The sequence below is a fragment of the Notamacropus eugenii genome, chromosome 4, assembly GCF_028372415.1.
Source record: "Notamacropus eugenii isolate mMacEug1 chromosome 4, mMacEug1.pri_v2, whole genome shotgun sequence".
In the NCBI taxonomy this organism is placed as follows: domain Eukaryota; kingdom Metazoa; phylum Chordata; class Mammalia; order Diprotodontia; family Macropodidae; genus Notamacropus; species Notamacropus eugenii.
Window position 1 is genome coordinate 334,792,495 of NC_092875.1, and position 9,382 is coordinate 334,801,876.

General features: G+C 36.7%; 1 pseudogene; it reads right to left on the reverse strand.

The window, feature by feature from the left end:
* Positions 1 to 1,360: 1,360 nt before the first annotated feature.
* LOC140498474 (cytidine deaminase pseudogene) lies at positions 1,361 to 1,856 on the reverse strand (annotated as a pseudogene).
* Between the last annotated feature and the right edge of the window lie 7,526 nt (positions 1,857 to 9,382).

Consider the following 9,382-nt stretch of genomic DNA (forward strand, 5'->3'; position numbering starts at 1 on the left):
GGTTCCTCTATGACATTTCCAATAACTTCATTAACTTTATGAATGTAATACTCCAAGTATATTATATCAAAGATACAGGAAAAGAAATGACAGATGGAAACGTTAGGTAGTCCTTTACAGGAAGAAGATGGATATAAGAAAGGCACAATGCAGAATCCGAAGATGATAGGTCAGGATAACCAGAGGATAAATTGATGTAGTGATAGGTCAACAAAGCAGCACTGTTGCTAAGACCATAGAGAACCATCTTATTCCTAAGCTTGGGCTTGGATGGGACCAGTGTAAGACAGTGCAAATTATAATACTCGACAACTCAGAAAAGATGTAGAGTTTATACTACATTATGGGTTGAGTGACAATCGGGGAGGAGCCACACCTTCTGGTTTTGGCTTTGATGTGAGTGAGATGGTGCTCATCTATTATGAGGTACAGCATCCAGAGAGGAAGCTGCACTCAAGCCATGAATAAAGTGATTTTGGCTCCTATAGCTCCAACTAAAGTCATCAGAAAAGGATGGCCACCAAAGAGTGATTATTATTTTGATTCTAGTTAAGCAGAATTAATATAATAACTGGATAATTCTTTTACATTACATCATGACCTCATCCACAACAGAAAGTGGAGACAGGAGACAGGATCTTGACTGTAAGCAGGATTCCTGATTGGCACCTTGTTTCAACAAAGGCTGCAGTTTCTAGGGAGGTAGAACATTAGAGTTGAGCTATAACACAGAAGATGGATCTTAACACACAGAATATTTGAGTTGAAAAGAACCTTGAAGACTACCTAGGTCAAAGATTCTTAACCTGGACTCTGTGAACTTGTTTTTTTTTTAAATATTTAGCTATTACCATTTCAATATAATTGGTTTACTTTGTAATCCTATATATTTTATTTTGTGCATTTAACAACATTCCTTTGAGAAAGGGCCCACAGGTTTCATCAGACTGCCCAAGGAGTCCAGGACATAAACAAGATTAAGAATTCTTAATTTGGGTCAACATTCTAATCAGAAAGGAAAGGAAACTGAGGCCTGGAGAGGCTAAATAACTACTGTAAGGCCACATAGGAAGTTAGAGGCAGAGCTGGGAATACAACACAGGTCTCTTGACTCCCAGGTTGGTGTTTCTTCTGCTAACACTATATAGTATGTTCAAGTCACTTCAGATATAAATGGCAAAGAAGTCCCTAAACTGAGCAGAAGATGCAGGAGTAGTCAGTACTTAGGACTTACTCAGCACTGAGGTCGTTTCATATCAATATTGCTCTGGGGATGATGCTACTGGACATTACTGAGAGAGGATCTTTCCCCACATGGTTGGAAAGGCTCTCAGTTGGATAATTCCATCATTAGGGGTCACTAGTTCTTCTTTAGGTCATCTGGTCCAAACGATGCAGGAAGTAGTTCATGGATCATCTTGACTTCATACATACCATTTGCTTTTGTCACGTAGACATACCGATGTTTTCCAAACTCTCTCACCACTTGTCTGCAGCCTCCACATGGTGCAACAAGGTCATCCTTCAAATTACTGGTAATAGCAATGGTCCAGAACTGTTTGTGTCCTTCCAAGATGGCCTTCTGAATGTCAGTGCATTCTGCACAGGTGCCTACTGGGTAGGCCACATTTTCTATGTTGCATCCTGAAAAAAATCTTCCTGTCCAGAGTCAGGAGAGCTGCCCACACTGGGAAGTTACTGTAGGGACAGTAGGCAAACTCCTTGACTTCTTGGCCCTTGCAAATGAGCTGCTTAATCTGGGCTGGATCTAAAGGTCCCTTGGTGCTTGGGCAATGGGGCAGACCAACAGGCACTTGGGCCATCTCCTTGACCCTGAGCAGCTCTTCTCTCAGGTCAGCAGCATGCAGAGAGCAGGCAAGCAGTCACTCCTTATCATTTAAAGGAAAGATCTATGAATTTTAGTATTTTAATAGGAATTGATGTTATATTTTTTCAAAAGATTTTTCTGCATCTATTGAAATAATCATTGTATATATTTTTTTGTGTTCTTATTGAAATGGGCCAATTACACTGATTTTCTTCCCTAATATTAAGCCAGTCCTACATTACTGCTATAAATCTTAGTCAAGGTGTATGGTTTTTGTGGTATACTATTATAATCTCCTTGTTAACATATTTTTTTTTTTGCATAAAAATTTATCAGGGAAATTGATCTACAGTTTTTTTTCTTAGATTTCACTTTTCTTATTTTGTATGTCAGCACCATATTTTTATCATAAAAGGAATTTATCAGTATAACATCTTTGGCTATGTTTCAAAATAGTTTATATAATATTGAAAATCATCGTGCTTTAAATGCCTGGTAGAAATTATTTGTGAATCTATCTGATCCTAGTGCTTTTTCTTAGACAGCTCATTTATGTCTTATAGAAGTTATTTTTCTTGTTGTTATCTTGTTGTGTAGGATCATTTAAGCATTCAATTTCCTCTTTTGATAATCAGAAAGAATACATATTTTTAAAATATTAATCCATTTCTTTTAGATTACTATGCTTATTGGCACATAAATAGGCAAAATTATAGCTTAGTGCTTCATTTTTTTCATTGTCGGTGAATCTTCCCTTTTTGATATTGACAATTTGGTTTTTTTCTTTTTCACTTAAATTAACCAATAGTTTATTTTTTCAAAAAAAAAAAAAAACAGCTGCAGTTTTATCTATTGGTTCAGTGGCTCACATAGAATTTAATTCACCTTTTGTTTTTTAAGATTTCTTAACTGGAGTTTACTTGAAGATTTTTAATCTATTCTTCTTCCAGTTTTGTTTTTTAGTTGCATGGCCAATTCATTGATCTGCTCTTTATTTTATCAATGTAAACATTTAGAAATACAAAATTTCCCCTGAGTACTGCTTTGACTGCATCCCATAAATCTTGATACTTTGTCTCATTGCTGTCACTCTCTTTAATGAAATTATTGTTTCTATGATTTTTTCTTTGACTCACTTTAGAATTAAAGACTGACTTTAGAATGAAATTATTTATTTTCCAATTACTTTGATGTGTTTCCACAGAACTTTTCTGGGTGTAATTTTCATTGCATAATGTACTAAAAATGGTGCATTTAATATTTCTGCTTTTCTGCACTTTATTGTTCAGATTTTTATGTCCCAATACAAAGATAATTTGTATACATGTGCTTTTTGCTATTGAGAAAAACAAATTTCTTTCTTTTTCCACTCAGTTTTCTCAAGAAATCTGCCATATCTAACTTTTCCAAGATTCTATTCATCTTTTCAACTTCTTTGTTTTTTTTTTTAATTCCTCTAGTTTTGAGAGGGGCAGTCTTTGGTCCCCTACTAATACTGTTTTACTGTGTTTTACTCTGTTTTGTTTGCTGTAACTCATTTACCCAACTTTAAGAATTCAGATTCTATATTTGGTATGCATATGTTTAATATTGATATTACAGCATTGTCTGTGGTACCTGTTAGTGAAATGTTTTGTTTTTTCCCCTGTTTATCTCTTTTAATTAGATCTATTTCTGCTTTTGCCTTATTCAAGATCATGTTTGCTACCTCTTTTTTTTGGTTTGTTTGCTTGTTTTACTTCAGTTTTAGAATAACAGTCTGCTCCAGCTCATTACTTTCGGTATATCTCTGTTTAAAGTGTGTGTTTTGCAAGCAAACTATTTTTAGATACTGGTTTTTAATCCTCTCTGCTATCTACTTCTGTTTTATGGGTAAATTCATCACATTCACATTCCCAGTTATGATTGCTAACTATGTGTTTCCTTCCATGCTGTTTTCTCCTATTTCTCCTTCTCTCGCTCTCCTTTCACCATCTTCTTCAAAATGCTGTTTTGTTTCTAACCACTGCATTTCCACACCCCCCAAAACTTCCATCCTTTCTGCCATCCTCCCTTTCTGTTATCCTCCTCCTCTCCTACTTCCCTAGCAGGCAAGATAGATGTCTATACTCAGTATAGTGTGTATATTATCCCCTTCTTTAGTCAATTCCAGTGAAAGTAAGTTTCAAACATTGCAAACTCCTCCATCTTCTTCTCTGCTTTAAAGTCTTTCCCTTTGTATCTTCTTTATGAGATAACTTCTGCAATTTGGCTTCTCTCTTCTTCCTTCTCCTGGGACATTCTACTTTTTCATCTCTTAATTTTATTTTTTGAAATATTTTCATCATTGTCAACTCACACCCATGCCCTTTGTCTATTGACTGCCCTAATTGACTGCCTCTTTCTGACTGCCCTAATCATGATAAAGTTTTAGGACTTACAAATATCATCTTCCTATACGTGAATGTAAATAGCTTGTTTATTGAATGACTTATAATTTCTCTTTCATGTTTACCTTTTTGTGCTTCTCTTGGATCTTGTATTTGGAAATCAAATTTTCTATTCACCTCTGGTATTTTCATCAAGACTCGCTGAAAGTCTTCCATTTCAGGAAATATCCATCCCCATCCCTCACTTGGCCAAATTATCATACTCAGTTTTGCTGACCAGGTCATTCTTATTTGTAATCTTACCTCCTCTGCTATCCTAAACGTCACATTCCATGTTCTGTACTCATTTATTTTTTTATTTCTGATTTATTTATTTATTTTTAGTTTTCAACACTCATTTCCACAAGATTTTGAGTTTCAAATTTTCTCCCCATCTCTCCCCTCCACCCACCCCAAAGCAGCATGCATTCTGATTATTCCTTCCGCAATCTGCCTTCCTTTCTATCACACCTCTCCCTTCCCTTATCCCCATCTCCTCTATTGTCTTGTAGGGCAAGATAGATTTCTATTCCCCATTATTGCATATCTTTTTTCCCCAATTGTGTGTACAAACAATTTTCACATTCATTTTTAAAACTCTGAGTTCCAACTTCTCTCCCTTCCTCCCTCCCCACAAATCCCCACTGAGAAGGTAAGTAATTCAATATATGCTATATATGTGTAGTTATGCAAAAGATGTCCATAAAAATCATGCTGTGAAAGACTATGTTTCCTTCCATCCAATTCTGCCCCTCACTTAACCCTATCCCTCATCAAAACTGTTTAATTCTAATTACGCCCTCCTTCCATTTACTCTCAAACCTCACTTATCTCCTTTTCCCCTGCTTTTCTGTAGTATAAGATAGATTTTCATAGCAAATTGAGCATGCATGTTATTCCCTCCTCAAGCCAAATGTGATAAAGATTCACTTTTTCCCTCTCACCTTCCCCCTCTTCCGCTCCATTGAAAAAGCTTTATCTTGCCTCTTTTATGTGAGAGACAATTTGTCTCATTTGATATTTCCCTTTCTCCTCTCAATATATTCCTTTCTAACCCCTTAATGTTATTCTTTTAGATATCATTCTTTCCTATTCAACTCAAGTTGTGCCCTTTCTATATATGTATATAATCCATCCAACTACCTTAATACTGAGAAAAATCTCAAGAGTTACAAATATTATCTTTCCACATAGGAATGTAAACAGTTCAATGGTCCCTTAGTATTTCTCTTTCCTTTTTACCTTTTCATGCCTCTCTTGATTCTTGTGTTTGAAAGCCAAATTTTCTATTCTGCTCTGGTCTTTTCTCAAGAGTACTTGAAAGTCCTCTATTTCATTGAATGCTCATTTTTCTCCTGAAGTATTCCACTCAATTTTGCTGGGTAGGTGATTCTTTGTTTTAATCTTAGCTCCTTAGACCTCTGGAACATCACATTTCAAGCCCTGTGATCCCTTAATGTAGAAGTTGCTAGATCTTGTTTTATCCTGATTGTATGTCCACAATAAATGAATAGTTTCTTTCTGTCTGCTTGCAATATTTTCTCCTTGACCTGAGAGCTCTGGAATTTGGCTACAATATTCCTAGGAGTTTTCCTTTGGAGATCTCCTTAAGGAAGTGATTGGTGCATTCTTTCAATATTTATTTTACCCTCTAGTTCTAGAATATCAGGACAGTTTTCCTTGATAATTTCTTGAAAGATGATATCTAGGCTCTTTTTTTGTTCATGGATTTCATGCAGTCCCATAATTTTAAATTGTCTCTCCTGGATTTATTTTCTAGTTCAGTTGTTTTTCCAATGAGATATTTTACATTGTCTGCTATTTTTTCATTCCTTTGTTTTTGTTTATAATTTCTTGGTTTTTCATAAAATCATTAGTATCCATCTGCTCCATTCTAATCTTTAAGGAATTATTTTCTTCAGTGAGCTTTTGGACCTCCTTTTCCATATGGCCAATTCTACTTTTTAAGGCACTCTTCTCCTCACTGGCTTTTTGGATCTCTTTTGTCATTTAGGTTATTCTATTTTTTAACAAGTTATACCTTTCAACATTTTTTGGGTCTCCTTTAGCAAGCAGTTGACTCATTTTTCATGATTTTCTTGCATCACTCTTTCTCTTCTCTATTTTTGCTCTACTTCTCTTACATGACTTTCAAAATCTGTTTTGAACTCTTTCATGGCCTAAGACCAATTCATATTTTTCTTGGAGGCTTTGGATGGAGGAGCTTTGACTTTGTTGTCTTCTATTTTCATGTTTTGGTCTTCCTTTCACCAGGGTAAGATTCTATAATCTGATTCTTTTTCAAATTTTAGTTCATTTCTCCATTTCTCTCTCTTTATTTTTATAAAGACTTTTGAAGTCTTTATAAAGGTAGTTTTCTTCTTCCTGTGGGGATGGAAGGATATACTCTCAGCTGCTTGATCCACCCACAATCTGTGGGGCTAGAGCTCCAGAAATAGTACCTCCAACTACACCTGCTACCTCAGGTTCCTCCACCCTTTTCCCCCCTCTTCTGCCCTGGGGCTGGGGCCTGACCACTCTACTCTCTCACATGGGTCCCATAGGTTTTTTCCACTGACCTTCCAATGTGTCCTCAGTGTTGTGGTGTCATGAAGTCCGGAAACCACTAAAGGTATAAGAGATTCAATTCCCCCAAGGCCTGCTCAGTTCCTATCTGTGCTGGTGCATCCCATACTGGACTTGCTCCTTATAAGGGATCTTGAGATCATCCCTGATGCTCATTACATATCTTTTGAATTTAGTGTCTGTTATCATATGGATGACATACTTCTGTTTGTTAAGCAAATGTTTGTTATTTCATAGATGTATTTTGATGTTCAGATTTCCTTCCTATAGATATAGTAGTTCTAATGTTATGTATCCATGAAATTTCTTTTCTTTTTTCATGGAGTCTCTTAGATTTGTTTTTGTCCCTTCCTATGAGGAACACAAGAGGGCCCAGCTATTATTTCCTCTTATTTTACTGATAAGAGCAATGCATTTTAAAGTGACCTTGATGATTTCTAGATGTATTAGGGCCATTTCATTAAGCACCCACTTCATGAGTAGCTTTTAGTCAGGAGGGTTAGCTGTAGTTTTTGCCTGAGCTCAGTTACGTTACAAAAAAGGCACATACAGAATCCTAGGTCTAGTACTGGAAGGGATCTTAGGAGTCATCTACTCCAACCCTCTCACTTTATCTATTAGGAAACTAAGTAGGTGACTTGCCCACTACTCACCCAGTGGTCTTTCCACTGCACTACCATGCCTTCCCTGGATGCCAGTATTGCTCAGTTGACTGAATGAAAATCATATTCCATGATGCCTGTTTTTGCTTTCCCTAGAGCACAAGTTTGTTTTAATGTAAGCTTAAACACTATCCTTCAATGAACAGTTCCCCCTTAATTAGAACACAGAAGTCCCAAGTTACTAATTGCATATTCTCCTCAAAAAACTCAGAGTGACTTAGAAAAACACATTCCACATATCTGAGAAAAAAGATTCTTCTATCCAGTCTCTTGAGGAAACATCTGAGGATTGGAATTAGGGATGAGAGACATTGGCATTAGGAGTTTTAACCTTTTCTCTCCAATAATACTGAGGCCCATTCCAATTAGCTTCCAGCAGTGCATTCATTTGCCTACATCGTGAGGTAGGAGAGCATTAGAAGGGAGCAAGAGGCTGCCTGTACTTGGGTTTGTCCTTCATATAACTGTCAGGTGTTCTGGCAAAAGGCAAAGGCTGATGCTGAAGGGGTTTGGAAAGAAGTTTTCCAGAGGGAAAGACAGAAAGAATAAAATCCATAAAGAGGTTGGGTTGCTGCCACAATGACTTTAACTTTCCTGAAGAAAATATATGAATAAAATGAAAGAAATATATAATATTTGAATGGTTGTGCCTATTGTCTGTGTATCTATGTGATGCTGGAGAAAGGGAGGATGGGGCCAAAGAAGTAGAAATTACTGAGGAGTGGAACTTTCTCCAGACAGGTGGCTAAATCTTGATCAACTGCCAAAGCACTTAACAGCAGCTCAGGGCTGCTTTGCCATGCTTTTAATTTTTTCCAGACTGTAGCACCTTGAGCAAAAGGGACTGCCAGAAACTGCCATCAAAGGAAGGGTTATGCAAGTGACAGGAGGTACAGTTAGGTGAGGCAATTAAGGTGATAAGTGAGAAAGAGGATGGGAGACAAGGTGAGTAGTAGCTACATGGGTGAATGTACAGGAGCCAGATACAGAGTCAAGGCTTCAATTTATTGAAAGACAATGATAGGGATGGGGGTGGGGGAAGGTGAAATGAAGGCACTGATCTGGAAAACGATAATTCTGGAAGTGAATTTCACAAGAGATTGTACAATAAAGGACAAGAGAATATCCCAGGATGCTAGTCAAAACATTGGCTCAGTATGTGTTTACTTAGAAACACGAAGAACACTGTATATTTATTTCCAACTCTTTCACTGATTAGCTATGTGACTTTGGCCAGTTTATTTAACCTGTATGGAACTCAGTTTGTTTATCTGTAAAAGGAAGGGTAGACTAGAGACTCCCTAAGATTCTTTCCAGATCTAAAATTTCAACTCTTTTCTGATTGTTCTAAAGAATATAGGATGAAAAAAGTAAAGTACTGAGCAGAGCTAAAGAAGGAAAAGGAAATGACAAGGGAGCGTGAAAATAATAGATATTTTGTGAGGTTACCCAAAATTTCAGTTTATTTTTGGTGTGTGAGGTGAGAATGTTATGGGATTAGGTAAATGTCTATGTGTGTGTGCACACACATGCAAGGGATAACATTATTGAAAGCTTCGTTTGACTGAAATGAAATGCTTCTAAGCTCACAAAGACGGAGAATTTGTCCTCAAACCACCTTCACTAAAAGTTCCTTTGTCTACAGGGACAATAAGTTTGTGAGAATCACTTTCATGGCTACAACTACCAAATGATTAGAGAAAAAGAGAATTGATGAAAAGAGCATTCAAGTTGTAGTCACAAGACCTGTTCTGCCACTTGTACTGACCATTGGCAAGTCATTTACTCTGAGCCTTAGTTTCCTCATTGCTAATGTGAGGTGATCATACTTCTCAATCCATTTCACAAATTTATCATCAGATCAAGTGAAAGAACTTTCTAAAATGTTTGGCAGATGT